This window comes from Oncorhynchus keta, unplaced genomic scaffold (genome assembly GCF_023373465.1).
Source record: "Oncorhynchus keta strain PuntledgeMale-10-30-2019 unplaced genomic scaffold, Oket_V2 Un_contig_3325_pilon_pilon, whole genome shotgun sequence".
Taxonomy (NCBI): domain Eukaryota; kingdom Metazoa; phylum Chordata; class Actinopteri; order Salmoniformes; family Salmonidae; genus Oncorhynchus; species Oncorhynchus keta.
In genome coordinates, this window is record NW_026287195.1 from 40001 (window position 1) to 57823 (window position 17823).

Below are 17823 nucleotides of genomic sequence, written 5' to 3' on the forward strand. Positions count from 1 at the left end.
GTTACTCTGCCAATCACCAGACTAATTCAGAGGCCCAGTTAGTTAGTTACTCTGTCAATCACCAGACTAATTCAGAGGCCCAGTTAGTTAGTTACTCTGCCAATCACCAGACTAATTCAGAGGCCCAGTTAGTTAGTTACTCTGCCAATCACCAGACTAATTCAGAGGCCCAGTTAGTTAGTTACTCTGCCAATCACCAGACTAATTCAGTGGCCCAGTTAGTTAGTTACTCTGCCAATCACCAGACTAATTCAGAGGCCCAGTTAGTTAGTTACTCTGCCAATCACCAGACTAATTCAGAGGCCCAGTTAGTTAGTTACTCTGCCAATCACCAGACTAATTCAGAGGCCCAGTTAGTTAGTTACTCTGCTAATCACCAGACTAATTCAGAGGCCCAGTTAGTTAGTTACTCTGCCAATCACCAGACTAATTCAGAGGCCCAGTTAGTTAGTTACTCTGCCAATCACCAGACTAATTCAGAGGCCCAGTTAGTTAGTTACTCTGCCAATCACCAGACTAATTCAGAGGCCCAGTTAGTTAGTTACTCTGCCAATCACCAGACTAATTCAGAGGCCCAGTTAGTTAGTTACTCTGCCAATCACCAGACTAATTCAGAGGCCCAGTTAGTTAGTTACTCTGCCAATCACCAGACTAATTCAGAGGCCCAGTTAGTTAGTTACTCTGCCAATCACCAGACTAATTCAGAGGCCCAGTTAGTTAGTTACTCTGCTAATCACCAGACTAATTCAGAGGCCCAGTTAGTTAGTTACTCTGCCAATCACCAGACTAATTCAGAGGCCCAGTTAGTTAGTTACTCTGCCAATCAACAGACTAATTCAGAGGCCCAGTTAGTTAGTTACTCTGCCAATCACCAGACTAATTCAGAGGCCCAGTTAGTTAGTTACTCTGCCAATCACCAGACTAATTCAGAGGCCCAGTTAGTTAGTTACTCTGCCAATCACCAGACTAATTCAGATGCCCAGTTAGTTAGTTACTCTGCCAATCACCAGACTAATTCAGAGGTCCAGTTAGTTAGTTACTCTGCCAATCACCAGACTAATTCAGTGGCCCAGTTAGTTAGTTACTCTGCCAATCACCAGACTAATTCAGAGGCCCAGTTAGTTAGTTACTCTGCCAATCACCAGACTAATTCAGAGGCCCAGTTAGTTAGTTACTCTGCCAATCACCAGACTAATTCAGAGACCCAGTTAGTTAGTTACTCTGCTAATCACCAGACTAATTCAGAGGCCCAGTTAGTTAGTTACTCTGCCAATCACCAGACTAATTCAGAGGCCCAGTTAGTTAGTTACTCTGCCAATCACCAGACTAATTCAGAGGCCCAGTTAGTCAGTTACTCTGCCAATCACCAGACTAATTCAGAGGCCCAGTTAGTTAGTTACTCTGCCAATCACCAGACTAATTCAGAGGCCCAGTTAGTTAGTTACTCTGCCAATCACCAGACTAATTCAGTGGCCCAGTTAGTTAGTTACTCTGCCAATCACCAGACTAATTCAGAGGCCCAGTTAGTTAGTTACTCTGCCAATCACCAGACTAATTCAGAGGCCCAGTTAGTTAGTTACTCTGCCAATCACCAGACTAATTCAGAGGCCCAGTTAGTTAGTTACTCTGCCAATCACCAGACTAATTCAGAGGCCCAGTTAGTTAGTTACTCTGCCAATCACCAGACTAATTCAGAGGCCCAGTTAGTTAGTTACTCTGCCAATCACCAGACTAATTCAGAGGCCCAGTTAGTTAGTTACTCTGCCAATCACCAGACTAATTCAGAGGCCCAGTTAGTTTGTTACTCTGCCAATCACCAGACTAATTCAGAGGCCCAGTTAGTTAGTTACTCTGCCAATCACCAGACTAATTCAGAGGCCCAGTTAGTTAGTTACTCTGCCAATCACCAGACTAATTCAGAGGCCCAGTTAGTTAGTTACTCTGCCAATCACCAGACTAATTCAGAGGCCCAGTTAGTTAGTTACTCTGCTAATCACCAGACTAATTCAGAGGCCCAGTTAGTTAGTTACTCTGCCAATCACCAGACTAATTCAGAGGCCCAGTTAGTTAGTTACTCTGCCAATCACCAGACTAATTCAGAGGCCCAGTTAGTTAGTTACTCTGCCAATCACCAGACTAATTCAGAGGCCCAGTTAGTTAGTTACTCTGCCAATCACCAGACTAATTCAGAGGCCCAGTTAGTTAGTTACTCTGCCAATCACCAGACTAATTCAGATGCCCAGTTAGTTAGTTACTCTGCCAATCACCAGACTAATTCAGAGGCCCAGTTAGTTAGTTACTCTGCCAATCACCAGACTAATTCAGTGGCCCAGTTAGTTAGTTACTCTGCCAATCACCAGACTAATTCAGAGGCCCAGTTAGTTAGTTACTCTGCCAATCACCAGACTAATTCAGAGGCCCAGTTAGTTAGTTACTCTGCCAATCACCAGACTAATTCAGAGACCCAGTTAGTTAGTTACTCTGCTAATCACCAGACTAATTCAGAGGCCCAGTTAGTTAGTTACTCTGCCAATCACCAGACTAATTCAGAGGCCCAGTTAGTTAGTTACTTTGCCAATCACCAGACTAATTCAGAGGCCCAGTTAGTTAGTTACTCTGCCAATCACCAGACTAATTCAGAGGCCCAGTTAGTTAGTTACTTTGCCAATCACCAGACTAATTCAGAGGCCCAGTTAGTTAGTTACTCTGCCAATCACCAGACTAATTCAGTGGCCCAGTTAGTTAGTTACTCTGCTAATCACCAGACTAATTCAGAGGCCCAGTTAGTTAGTTACTCTGCCAATCACCAGACTAATTCAGAGGCCCAGTTAGTTAGTTACTCTGCCAATCACCAGACTAATTCAGAGGCCCAGTTAGTTAGTTACTCTGCCAATCACCAGACTAATTCAGAGGCCCAGTTAGTTAGTTACTCTGCCAATCACCAGACTAATTCAGAGGCCCAGTTAGTTAGTTACTCTGCCAATCACCAGACTAATTCAGTGGCCCAGTTAGTTAGTTACTCTGCTAATCACCAGACTAATTCAGAGGCCCAGTTAGTTAGTTACTCTGCCAATCACCAGACTAATTCAGAGGCCCAGTTAGTTAGTTACTCTGCCAATCACCAGACTAATTCAGAGGCCCAGTTAGTTAGTTACTCTGCCAATCACCAGACTAATTCAGAGGCCCAGTTAGTTAGTTACTCTGCCAATCACCAGACTAATTCAGAGGCCCAGTTAGTTAGTTACTCTGCCAATCACCAGACTAATTCAGAGGCCCAGTTAGTCAGTTACTCTGCCAATCACCAGACTAATTCAGAGGCCCAGTTAGTTAGTTACTCTGCCAATCACCAGACTAATTCAGAGGCCCAGTTAGTTAGTTACTCTGCCAATCACCAGACTAATTCAGAGGCCCAGTTAGTTACTCTGCCAATCACCAGACTAATTCAGAGGCCCAGTTAGTTAGTTACTCTGCCAATCACCAGACTAATTCAGAGGCCCAGTTAGTTAGTTACTCTGCCAATCACCAGACTAATTCAGAGGCCCAGTTAGTTAGTTACTCTGCCAATCACCAGACTAATTCAGAGGCCCAGTTAGTTAGTTACTCTGCCAATCACCAGACTAATTCAGAGGCCCAGTTAGTTAGTTACTTTGACAATCACCAGACTAATTCAGAGGCCCAGTTAGTTAGTTTCTCACCAGAACTAATGCTTGATTCCTTCCTTTCTATTTCTGACTCTCAGATCTCAGGGAGTTAGGTTTGTATCCCAAAGGGCACCCTGTTCCCTACGTAGTGGACTAGTCCTATATACCCTGCTATCTGAAGAGCAGGGCAGGCTGGGTATTGATCTTAGACACTCATTTTCCTCAGTGATGTGCTATCTGAAGAGCAGGGCAGGCTGGGTATTGATCTTAGACACTCATTTTCCCCAGTGATGTGCTATCTGAAGAGCAGGGCATGCTGGGTATTGATCTTAGACACTCATTTTCCTCAGTGATGTGCTATCTGAAGAGCAGGGCCTGCTGGGTATTGATCTTAGACACTCTTTGATCCGTCTGCATAAGTAAAGTAAAAAGCGAGTCCCAAATGGCACCCTATTCCCTACATAGTGCACTCCTCCAGGGCTCTTTTCAAAAGCAGTGCACTATGTAGGGAATAGTTTACCATTTGGAACGAAAGGCCTATATAAAACTGGTTTGGCTGAGCTCCCTTCCTCTCTCATTGGAATGAATGGAAACATAATTTCCCAGTTTTGGAATATGAGTTTGTAAATGAAAGGCGGGTGGCGTATTATCTTCAGGATGAATTCACCATCTGCTTCCTCAGCTGGTTATCTTTCCTTTAAAAGACTGTCCTCAGGCAGAGCAGGGTAGTGGGGTTTAGTGCCTCTGCTCTACAGAGGTACGTCATCATACAGGCCCAAATTACAACCTACTCCAGAACTAGTGGACTACTTTTGACCAGAACTTAATGGGCCCTGGTTAACAGTAGGAATAGGGCCCTGGTTTAAAGTAGGAATAGGGCCCTGGTCAACAGTAGGAATAGGGCTCTGGTCAACAGTAGGAATAGGGCCCTGGTCAACAGTAGGAATAGTGCTCTGGTCAACAGTAGGAATAGGGCTCTGGTCAACAGTAGGAATAGGGCCCTGGTCAACAGTAGGAATAGGGCCCTGGTCAACAGTAGGAATAGTGCTCTGGTCAACAGTAGGAATAGGGCTCTGGTCAACAGTAGGAATAGGGCTCTGGTCAACAGTAGGAATAGGGCCCTGGTCAACAGTAGGAATAGGGCTCTGGTCAACAGTAGGAATAGGGCCCTGGTCAACAGTAGGAATAGGGCTCTGGTCAACAGTAGGAATAGGGCCCTGGTCAACAGTAGGAATAGGGCTCTGGTTTAAAGTAGGAATAGGGCCCTGGTCAACAGTAGGAATAGGGCTCTGGTCAACAGTAGGAATAGGGCTCTGGTCAACAGTAGGAATAGGGCTCTGGTCAACAGTAGGAATAGGGCGCTGGTTTAAAGTAGGAATAGGGCTCTGGTCAACAGTAGGAATAGGGCCCTGGTCAACAGTAGGAATAGGGCTCTGGTCAACAGTAGGAATAGGGCTCTGGTCAACAGTAGGAATAGGGCTCTGGTCAACAGTAGGAATAGGGCCCTGGTCAACAGTAGGAATAGGGCTCTGGTCAACAGTAGGAATAGGGCTCTGGTCAACAGTAGGAATAGGGCCCTGGTCAACAGTAGGAATAGGGCCCTGGTCAACAGTAGGAATAGGGCCCTGGTCAACAGTAGGAATAGGGCTCTGGTTTAAAGTAGTGCACTATGTAGGGAATAGGGCTCTGGTCTAAGTAGTGCACTATGTAGGGAATAGGGCTCTGGGCTCTATATCAGACAGCACCACCACTCTATATCAGACAGCACCACCACCACTCTATATCAGACAACACCACCACTCTATATCAGACAGCACCACCACCACTCTATATCAGACAGCACCACCACCACTCTATATCAGACAGCACCACCACCACTCTATATCAGACAGCACCACCACTCTATATCAGACAGCACCACCACTCTATATCAGACAACACCACCACTCTATATCAGACAGCACCACCACTCTATATCAGACAGCACCACCACTCTATATCAGACAACACCACCACTCTATATCAGACAGCACCACCACTCTATATCAGACAGCACCACCACTCTATATCAGACAGCAACACCACTCTATATCAGACAGCACCACCACACTATATCAGACAGCACCACCACTCTATATCAGACAGCAACACCGCTCTATATCAGACAGCACCACCACTCTATATCAGACAGCATCACCACCACTCTATATCAGACAGCATCACCACTCTATATCAGACAGCACCACCACTCTATATAAGACAGCACCACCACTCTATATCAGACAGCACCACCACTCTACATCAGACAGCACCACCACTCTATATAAGACAGCACCACCACTCTATATCAGACAGAACCACCACTCTATATCAGACAGCACCACCACTCTATATCAGACAGCACCACCACTCTATATCAGACAGAACCACCACTCTATATCAGACAGCACCACCACTCTATATCAGACAGCACCACCACTCTATATCAGACAGCACCACCACTCTATATCAGACAGCACCACCACACTATATCAGACAGCACCACCACTCTACATCAGACAGCACCACCACTCTACATCAGACAGCACCACCACTCTATATCAGACAGCACCACCATACTATATCAGACAGCACCACCACACTATATCAGACAGCACCACCACTCTACATCAGACAGCACCACCACTCTACATCAGACAGCACCACCACTCTATATCAGACAGCACCACCACTCTATGTCAGACAGCACCACCACTCTATATCAGACAGCACCACCACTCTATATCAGACAGCCCCACCACTCTATATCAGACAGCACCACCACTCTATATCAGACAGCACCACCACTCTATATCAGACAGCACCACCACTCTATATCAGACAGCACCACCACTCTATATCAGACAGCACCACCACTCTATATCAGACAGCACCACCACACTATATCAGACAGCACCACCACACTATATCAAACAGCACCACTCTATATCAGACAGCACCACCACTCTATATCAGACAGCACCACCACTCTATATCAGACAGCACCACCACTCTATATCAGACAGCACCACCACTCTATATCAGACAGCACCACCACACTATATCAGACAGCACCACCACCACTCTATATCAGACAGCACCACCACTCTATATCAGACAGCACCACCACCACTCTATATCAGACAGCACCACCTCTATATCAGACAGCACCACCACTCTATATCAGACAGCACCACCACTCTATATCAGACAGCACCACCACTCTATATCAGACAGCACCACCACTCTATATCAGACAGCACCACCACACTATATCAGACAGCACCACCACCACTCTATATCAGACAGCACCACCACTCTATATCAGACAGCACCACCACTCAATATCAGACACCACCACTCTATATCAGACAGCACAACCACTCTATATCAACAGCACCACCACACTATATCAGACAGCACCACCACCACTCTATATCAGACAGCACCACCACTCTATATCAGACAGCACCACCACTCTATATCAGACAGCACCACCACTCTATATCAGACAGCATCACCACTCTATATCAGACAACACCACCACTCTATATCAGACAGCACCACCACCACTCTATATCAGACAGCACCACTCTATATCAGACAGCACCACCACTCTATATCAGACAACACCACCACTCTATATCAGACAACACCACCACTCTATATCAGACAGCACCACCACCACTCTATATCAGACAGCACCACCACTCTATATCAGACAGCACCACCACTCTATATCAGACAGCACCACCACTATTTGTCCCCCCTCCCATCAGACTCACTCTTTCTGTGTGTTTGTCCCCCTCCCTCCAGACTCACTCTGTCTGTGTGTGTTTGTCCCCTCCAGACTCACTCTGTCTGTGTGTGTTTGTCCCCCTCCCTCCAGACTCACTCTGTCTGTGTTTGTCCCCCTCCCTCCAGACTCACTCTGTCTGTGTGTGTTTGTCCCCCTCCCTCCAGACTCACTCTGTCTGTGTGTGTTTGTCCCCTTCCTCCAGACTAACTCTGTCTGTGTGTGTTTGTCCCCCTCCCTCCAGACTCACTCTGTCTGTGTGTGTTTGTCCCCCTCCCTCCAGACTCACTCTGTCTGTGTGTGTTTGTCCCCCTCCCTCCAGACTCACTCTGTCTGTGTGTGTTTGTCCCCCTCCCTCCAGACTCACTCTGTCTGTGTGTTTGTCCCCTCCAGACTCACTCTGTCTGTGTGTGTTTGTCCCCTCCAGACTCACTCTGTCTGTGTGTGTTTGTCCCCCTCCCTCCAGACTCACTCTGTCTGTGTGTTTGTCCCCTCCAGACTCACTCTGTCTGTGTGTGTTTGTCCCCTCCAGACTCACTCTGTCTGTGTGTTTGTCCCCCTCCCTCCAGACTCACTCTGTCTGTGTGTTTGTCCCCTCCAGACTCACTCTGTCTGTGTGTTTGTCCCCCTCCCTCCAGACTCACTCTGTCTGTGTGTGTTTGTCCCCTCCAGACTCACTCTGTCTGTGTGTTTGTCCCCCTCCCATCAGACTCACTCTGTCTGTGTGTTTGTCCCCCTCCCTCCAGACTCACTCTGTCTGTGTGTGTTTGTCCCCTCCAGACTCACTCTGTCTGTGTGTGTTTGTCCCTCCAGACTCACTCTGTCTGTGTGTGTTTGTCCCCCTCCCTCCAGACTCACTCTGTCTGTGTGTTTGTCCCCTCCAGACTCACTCTGTCTGTGTGTGTTTGTCCCCTCCAGACTCACTCTGTCTGTGTGTTTGTCCCCCTCCCTCCAGACTCACTCTGTCTGTGTGTTTGTCCCCTCCAGACTCACTCTGTCTGTGTGTTTGTCCCCCTCCCTCCAGACTCACTCTGTCTGTGTGTTTGTCCCCTCCAGACTCACTCTGTCTGTGTGTTTGTCCCCCTCCCTCCAGATTCACTCTGTCTGTGTGTGTTTGTCCTCCAGACTCACTCTGTCTGTGTGTGTTTGTCCCCCTCCCTCCAGACTCACTCTGTCTGTGTGTGTTTGTCCCCCTCCCTCCAGACTCACTCTGTCTGTGTGTGTTTGTCCCCTCCAGACTCACTCTGTCTGTGTGTTTGTCCCCCTCCTCCAGACTCACTCTGTCTGTGTGTGTTTGTCCCCTCCAGACTCACTCTGTCTGTGTGTTTGTCCCCCTCCCATCAGACTCACTCTGTCTGTGTGTGTTTGTCCCCCTCCCTCCAGACTCACTCTGTCTGTGTGTGTTTGTCCCCTCCAGACTCACTCTGTCTGTGTGTGTTTGTCCCTCCAGACTCACTCTGTCTGTGTGTGTTTGTCCCCCTCCCTCCAGACTCACTCTGTCTGTGTGTTTGTCCCCTCCAGACTCACTCTGTCTGTGTGTGTTTGTCCCCTCCAGACTCACTCTGTCTGTGTGTTTGTCCCCTACAGACTCACTCTGTCTGTGTGTTTGTCCCCCTCCCTCCAGATTCACTCTGTCTGTGTGTGTTTGTCCCCTCCAGACTCACTCTGTCTGTGTGTGTTTGTCCCCCTCCCTCCAGACTCACTCTGTCTGTGTGTGTTTGTCCCCTCCCTCCAGACTCACTCTGTCTGTGTGTGTTTGTCCCCTCCAGACTCACTCTGTCTGTGTGTTTGTCCCCTCCCTCCAGACTCACTCTGTCTGTGTGTGTTTGTCCCCTCCAGACTCACTCTGTCTGTGTGTTTGTCCCCCTCCCATCAGACTCACTCTGTCTGTGTGTGTTTGTCCCCTCCCTCCAGACTCACTCTGTCTGTGTGTGTTTGTCCCCTCCAGACTCACTCTGTCTGTGTGTGTTTGTCCCCTCCAAACTCACTCTGTCTGTGTGTGTTTGTCCCCTCCAGACTCACTCTGTCTGTGTGTTTGTCCCCTCCAGACTCACTCTGTCTGTGTGTTTGTCCCCAGACATACAGCACATTAAGCGCAGGGACATCCTCCTGAAGAGGGAGCTGGGAGAGGGCGTTCGGGGAAGGTCTTCCTGGCTGAGTGCTACAACCTGATCCCCACCAAGGATACCATGCTGGTGGCTGTCAAGGTAAGGAGGGATCCCCCAAACAGACACACTACTGTCTGTGGTAAATGGTTCTCATTAGGTGGGATCCCCCAAACAGACACACTACTGTCTGTGGTAAATGGTTCTCATTAGGTGGGATCCCCCAAACAGACACACTACTGTCTGTGGTAAATGGTTCTCATTAGGTGGGATCCCCCAAACAGACACACTACTGTCTGTGGTAAATGGTTCTCATTAGGTGGGATCCCCCAAACAGACACACTACTGTCTGTGGTAAATGGTTCTCATTAGGTGGGATCCCCAAACAGACACACTACTGTCTGTGGTAAATGGTTCTCATTAGGTGGGATCCCCAAACAGACACACTACTGTCTGTGGTAAATGGTTCTCATTAGGTGGGATCCTCCAAACAGACACACTACTGTCTGTGGTAAATGGTTCTCATTAGGTGGGATCCCCCAAACAGACACACTACTGTCTGTGGTAAATGGTTCTCATTAGGGGATCCCCAAACAGACATGCTGTCAGGTGTGTGTAAGGAATGGTCTGTTGTGGGAAATTAACGGTGTCTGTTGTGTTGTGGGAAAGGAACGGTGTCTGTTGTGTGAAAGGAACGGTGTCTGTTGTGTGGAGGGAAAGGTGTCTGTTGTAGGTTGGGAAAGGAACAGTGTCTGTTGTGTGGTGGGAAAGGAACGGTGTCTGTTGTGTGGTGGGAAAGGAACGGTGTCTGTTGTGGGAAAGGAACGGTGTCTGTTGTGTGGTGGGAAAGGAACGGTGTCTGTTGAGGGAAAGGAACGGTGTCTGTTGAGGGAAAGGAACAGTGTCTGTTGAGGGAAAGGAACGGTGTCTGTTGTGGGAAAGGAACAGTGTCTGTTGTGTGGTGGGAAAGGAACAGTGTCTGTTGAGGGAAAGGAACGGTGTCTGTTGAGGGAAAGGAACGGTGTCTGTTGAGGGAAAGGAACGGTGTCTGTTGAGGGAAAGGAACGGTGTCTGTTGAGGGAAAGGAACGGTGTCTGTTGAGGGAAAGGAACGGTGTCTGTTGAGGGAAAGGAACGGTGTCTGTTGAGGGAAAGGAACGGTGTCTGTTGAGGGAAAGGAACGGTGTCTGTTGAGGGAAAGGAACAGTGTCTGTTGAGGGAAAGGAACGGTGTCTGTTGGGGAAAGGAACAGTGTCTGTTGTGTGGTGGGAAAGGAACGGTGTCTGTTGTGGGAAAGGAACAGTGTCTGTTGTGTGGTGGGAAAGGAACAGTGTCTGTTGAGGGAAAGGAACGGTGTCTGTTGTGTGGTGGGAAAGGAACGGTGTCTGTTGAGGGAAAGGAACGGTGTCTGTTGTGGGAAAGGAACGGTGTCTGTTGTGGGAAAGGTACGGTGTCTGTTGTGTGGTGGGAAAGGAACGGTGTCTGTTGTGTGGTGGGAAAGGAACGGTGTCTGTTGTGTGGTGGGAAGGAACGGTGTCTGTTGTGTGAAAGGAACGGTGTCTGTTGTGGGAAAGGAACGGTGTCTGTTGTGGGAAAGGAACGGTGTCTGTTGTGGGAAAGGAACGGTGTCTGTTGTGTTGTGGGAAAGGAACGGTGTCTGTTGAGGGAAAGGAACGGTGTCTGTTGTGTGGTGGGAAAGGAACGGTGTCTGTTGTGTTGTGGGAAAGGAACGGTGTCTGTTGTGGGAAAGGAACGGTGTCTGTTGTGGGAAAGGAACGGTGTCTGTTGTGAGAAAGGAATGGTGTCTGTTGTGTGGTGGGAAAGGAACGGTGTCTGTTGTGGGAAAGGAACGGTGTCTGTTGTGTGAAAGGAACGGTGTCTGTTGTGGGAAAGGAACGGTGTCTGTTGTGGGAAAGGAACGGTGTCTGTTGTGGGAAAGGAACGGTGTCTGTTGTGTGGAGGGAAAGGAACGGTGTCTGTTGTGTGAAAGGAACGGTGTCTGTTGTGGGAAAGGAACGGTGTCTGTTGTGGGAAAGGAACGGTGTCTGTTGTGGGAAAGGAACGGTGTCTGTTGTGTTGTGGGAAAGGAACGGTGTCTGTTGTGGGAAAGGAACGGTGTCTGTTGTGTGAAAGGAACGGTGTCTGTTGTGTTGTGGGAAAGGAACGGTGTCTGTTGTGGGAAAGGAACGGTGTCTGTTGTGTGGTGGGAAAGGAACGGTGTCTGTTGTGTGAAAGGAACGGTGTCTGTTGTGTTGTGGGAAAGGAACGGTGTCTGTTGTGGGAAAGGAACGGTGTCTGTTGTGTTGTGGGAAAGGAACGGTGTCTGTTGTGTTGTGGGAAAGGAACGGTGTCTGTTGTGGGAAAGGAACGGTGTCTGTTGTGTTGTGGGAAAGGAACGGTGTCTGTTGTGGGAAAGGAACGGTGTCTGTTGTGTGAAAGGAACGGTGTCTGTTGTGTTGTGGGAAAGGAACGGTGTCTGTTGTGGGAAAGGAACGGTGTCTGTTGTAGGTTGGGAAAGGAACGGTGTCTGTTGTGTGAAAGGAACAGTGTCTGTTGTGTTGTGGGAAAGGAACGGTGTCTGTTGTGGGAAAGGAACGGTGTCTGTTGTGTGAAAGGAACGGTGTCTGTTGTGTTGTGGGAAAGGAACGGTGTCTGTTGTAGGTTGGGAAAGGAACGGTGTCTGTTGTAGGTTGGGAAAGGAACGGTGTCTGTTGTGTGAAAGGAACAGTGTCTGTTGTGTTGGGGAAAGGAACGGTGTCTGTTGTGGGAAAGGAACGGTGTCTGTTGTGTTGTGGGAAAGGAACGGTGTCTGTTGTGTTGTGGGAAAGGAACGGTGTCTGTTGTGTTGTGGGAAAGGAACGGTGTCTGTTGTGTGAAAGGAACGGTGTCTGTTGTGGGAAAGGAACGGTGTCTGTTTGCTTTCAAACACTTAAATCTTCTTCCATCTCCGTTGGAATAGAATATAAAACAGAATATCACTTTATGTCAACCAACTGAAACCCTGCAGTTCTCTTCCTGTTATTATCGTGTCTCAGCACTCGTAGTTATTATGTTGGACTGACGCCCAGAGGAGAAACATTTACTGAGGCTGTATCCTCAATGGCATCCTATTCCCTGTGTAGTGCACTACATTTGCATCCTATTCCATATGTAGTGCACTACATTTGACCAAGGTCCATAGGGGCTCTGGGAAGAAATAGTGCACGATAAAGGGATTAGGACGCCAGTGTGGATGCATTCTCAGTAAACGTTTCTCCTCTGGGTCCAGACAGTTTGTTTAGAGGAGTCACCAGAACACTGTGACCGTGCTGTCTCCAGACAGTCACCAGAACACTTGACCATGCTGGTCCAGACAGTCACCAGAACACTGTGACCATGCTGTCTGGTATTACTGGTCCAGACAGTCACCAGAACACTGTGACCATGCTGTCTGGTATTACTGGTCCAGACAGTCACCAGAACACTGTGACCATGCTGTCTGGTATTACTGGTCCAGACAGTCACTAGAACACTGTGACCATGCTGTCTGGTATTACTGGTCCAGACAGTCACCAGAACACTGTGACCATGCTGTCTGGTATTACTGGTCCAGACAGTCACCAGAACACTGTGACCATGCTGTCTGGTATTACTGGTCCAGACAGTCACCAGAACACTGTGACCATGCTGTCTGGTATTACTGGTCCAGACAGTCACCAGAACACTGTGACCATGCCTGGTATTACTGGTCCAGGCAGTCACCAGAACACTGTGACCGTGCTGTCTGGTATTACTGGTCCAGACAGTCACCAGAACACTGTGACCCTGCTGTCTGGTATTACTGGTCCAGACAGTCACCAGAACACTGTGACCGTGCTGTCTGGTATTACTGGTCCAGACAGTCACCAGAACACTGTGACCATGCTGTCTGGTATTACTGGTCCAGACAGTCACTAGAACACTGTGACCATGCTGTCTGGTATTACTGGTCCAGACAGTCACTAGAACACTGTGACCATGCTGTCTGGTATTACTGGTCCAGACAGTCACCAGAACACTGTGACCATGCTGTCTGGTATTACTGGTCCAGACAGTCACTAGTACACTGTGACCATGCTGTCTGGTATTACTGGTCCAGACAGTCACCAGAACACTGTGACCATGCTGTCTGGTATTACTGGTCCAGACAGTCACTAGAACACTGTCACCATGCTGTCTGGTATTACTGGTCCAGACAGTCACCAGAACACTGTGACCATGCTGTCTGGTATTACTGGTCCAGACAGTCACCAGAACACTGTGACCATGCTGTCTGGTATTACTGGTCCAGACAGTCACTAGAACACTGTGACCATGCTGTCTGGTATTACTGGTCCAGACAGTCACTAGAACACTGTGACCATGCTGTCTGGTATTACTGGTCCAGACAGTCACCAGAACACTGTGACCATGCTGTCTGGTATTACTGGTCCAGACAGTCACCAGAACACTGTGACCATGCTGTCTGGTATTACTGGTCCAGACAGTCACTAGAACACTGTGACCATGCTGTCTGGTATTACTGGTCCAGACAGTCACCAGAACACTGTGACCATGCTGTCTGGTATTACTGGTCCAGACAGTCACTAGAACACTGTGACCATGCTGTCTGGTATTACTGGTCCAGACAGTCACCAGAACACTGTGACCATGCTGTCTGGTATTACTGGTCCAGACAGTCACTAGAACACTGTGACCATGCTGTCTGGTATTACTGGTCCAGACAGTCACCAGAACACTGTGACCATGCTGTCTGGTATTACTGGTCCAGACAGTCACCAGAACACTGTGACCATGCTGTCTGGTATTACTGGTCCAGACAGTCACCAGAACACTGTGACCATGCTGTCTGGTATTACTGGTCCAGACAGTCACCAGAACACTGTGACCGTGCTGTCTGGTATTACTGGTCCAGACAGTCACCAGAACACTGTGACCATGCTGTCTGGTATTACTGGTCCAGACAGTCACCAGAACACTGTGACCATGCTGTCTGGTATTACTGGTCCAGACAGTCACTAGAACACTGTGACCATGCTGTCTGGTATTACTGGTCCAGACAGTCACCAGAACACTGTGACCATGCTGTCTGGTATTACTGGTCCAGACAGTCACCAGAACACTGTGACCATGCTGTCTGGTATTACTGGTCCAGACAGTCACCAGAACACTGTGACCATGCTGTCTGGTATTACTGGTCCAGACAGTCACCAGAACACTGTGACCGTGCTGTCTGGTATTACTGGTCCAGACAGTCACCAGAACACTGTGACCATGCTGTCTGGTATTACTGGTCCAGACAGTCACTAGAACACTGTGACCATGCTGTCTGGTATTACTGGTCCAGACAGTTTGTTTAGAGGTGATGAGGGATGTTACTGAGTGATGAGGGATGTTACTGAGTGATGAGGGATGTTACTGAGTGATGAGGGATGTTACTGAGTGATGAGGGATGTTACTGAGTGATGAGGGATGTTACTGAGTGATGAGGGGATGTTACTGAGTGATGAGGGATGTTACTGAGTGATGAGGGATGTTACTGAGTGATGAGGGATGTTACTGAGTGATGAGGATGTTACTGAGTGATGAGGGGATGTTACTGAGTGATGAGGGATGTTACTGAGTGATGAGGGGATGTTACTGAGTGATGAGGGGATGTTACTGAGTGATGAGGGATGTTACTGAGTGATGAGGGATGTTACTGAGTGATGAGGGGATGTTACTGAGTGATGAGGGGTGTTACTGAGTGATGAGGGATGTTACTGAGTGATGAGGGATGTTACTGAGTGATGAGGGATGTTACTGAGTGATGAGGGATGTTACTGAGTGATGAGGGGATGTTACTGAGTGATGAGGGATGTTACTGAGTGATGAGGGATGTTACTGAGTGATGAGGGATGTTACTGAGTGATGAGGGATGTTACTGAGTGATGAGGGGATGTTACTGAGTGATGAGGGGATGTTACTGAGTGATGAGGGATGTTACTGAGTGATGAGGGGATGTTACTGAGTGATGAGGGATGTTACTGAGTGATGAGGGGATGTTACTGAGTGATGAGGGATGTTACTGAGTGATGAGGGATGTTACTGAGTGATGAGGGGATGTTACTGAGTGATGAGGGATGTTACTGAGTGATGAGGGGATGTTACTGAGTGATGAGGGATGTTACTGAGTGATGAGGGATGTTACTGAGTGATGAGGGGATGTTACTGAGTGATGAGGGGATGTTACTGAGTGATGAGGGGATGTTACTGAGTGATGAGGGATGTTACTGAGTGATGAGGGATGTTACTGAGTGATGAGGGATGTTACTGAGTGATGAGGGGATGTTACTGAGTGATGAGGGATGTTACTGAGTGATGAGGGGATGTTACTGAGTGATGAGGGATGTTACTGAGTGATGAGGGGATGTTACTGAGTGATGAGGGGATGTTACTGGAGTGATGAGGGATGTTACTGAGTGATGAGGGATGTTACTGAGTGATGAGGGATGTTACTGAGTGATGAGGGATGTTACTGAGTGATGAGGGGATGTTACTGAGTGATGAGGGGATGTTACTGAGTGATGAGGGATGTTACTGAGTGATGAGGGATGTTACTGAGTGATGAGGGATGTTACTGAGTGATGAGGGATGTTACTGAGTGATGAGGGATGTTACTGAGTGATGAGGGATGTTACTGAGTGATGAGGGATGTTACTGAGTGATGAGGGATGTTACTGAGTGATGAGGGATGTTACTGAGTGATGAGGGATGTTACTGAGTGATGAGGGGATGTTACTGAGTGATGAGGGGATGTTACTGAGTGATGAGGGATGTTACTGAGTGATGAGGGGATGTTACTGAGTGATGAGGGATGTTACTGAGTGATGAGGGATGTTACTGAGTGATGAGGGATGTTACTGAGTGATGAGGGGATGTTACTGAGTGATGAGGGATGTTACTGAGTGATGAGGGATGTTACTGAGTGATGAGGGGATGTTACTGAGTGATGAGGGATGTTACTGAGTGATGAGGGATGTTACTGAGTGATGAGGGGATGTTACTGAGTGATGAGGGGATGTTACTGAGTGATGAGGGGATGTTACTGAGTGATGAGGGGATGTGATGTTACTGAGTGATGAGGGATGTTACTGAGTGATGAGGGATGTTACTGAGTGATGAGGATGTTACTGAGTGATGAGGGATGTTACTGAGTGATGAGGGATGTTACTGAGTGATGAGGGATGTTACTGAGTGATGAGGGATGTTACTGAGTGATGAGGGATGTTACTGAGTGATGAGGGTATGTGTTGTTACTGAGTGATGAGGGATGTGATGTTACTGAGTGATGAGGGATGTTACTGAGTGATGAGGGGATGTTACTGAGTGATGAGGGGATGTTACTGAGTGATGAGGGGATGTTACTGAGTGATGAGGGGATGTTACTGAGTGATGAGGGGATGTTACTGAGTGATGAGGGATGTTACTGAGTGATGAGGGGATGTTACTGAGTGATGAGGGATGTTACTGAGTGATGAGGGGATGTTACTGAGTGATGAGGGGATGTTACTGAGTGATGAGGGATGTTACTGAGTGATGAGGGGATGTTACTGAGTGATGAGGGGATGTGATGTTACTGAGTGATGAGGGATGTTACTGAGTGATGAGGGATGTTACTGAGTGATGAGGGATGTTACTGAGTGATGAGGGGATGTTACTGAGTGATGAGGGATGTTACTGAGTGATGAGGGGATGTTACTGAGTGATGAGGGATGTTACTGAGTGATGAGGGATGTTACTGAGTGATGAGGGGATGTTACTGAGTGATGAGGGATGTTACTGAGTGATGAGGGGATGTTACTGAGTGATGAGGGATGTTACTGAGTGATGAGGGATGTTACTGAGTGATGAGGGGATGTTACTGAGTGATGAGGGATGTTACTGAGTGATGAGGGGATGTTACTGAGTGATGAGGGATGTTACTGAGTGATGAGGGATGTTACTGAGTGATGAGGGATGTTACTGAGTGATGAGGGGATGTTACTGAGTGATGAGGGGATGTTACTGAGTGATGAGGGGATGTTACTGAGTGATGAGGGGATGTTACTGAGTGATGAGGATGTTACTGAGTGATGAGGGATGTTACTGAGTGATGAGGGATGTTACTGAGTGATGAGGGATGTTACTGGAGTGATGAGGGATGTTACTGAGTGATGAGGGATGTTACTGAGTGATGAGGGGAT

General features: G+C 48.0%; 1 pseudogene; it reads left to right on the forward strand.

Annotated features, from left to right (window-relative positions):
• LOC127923871 (NT-3 growth factor receptor-like) overlaps nucleotides 1–17823 on the forward strand; it is a 72636-nt pseudogene that overhangs the window by 34812 nt on the left and 20001 nt on the right.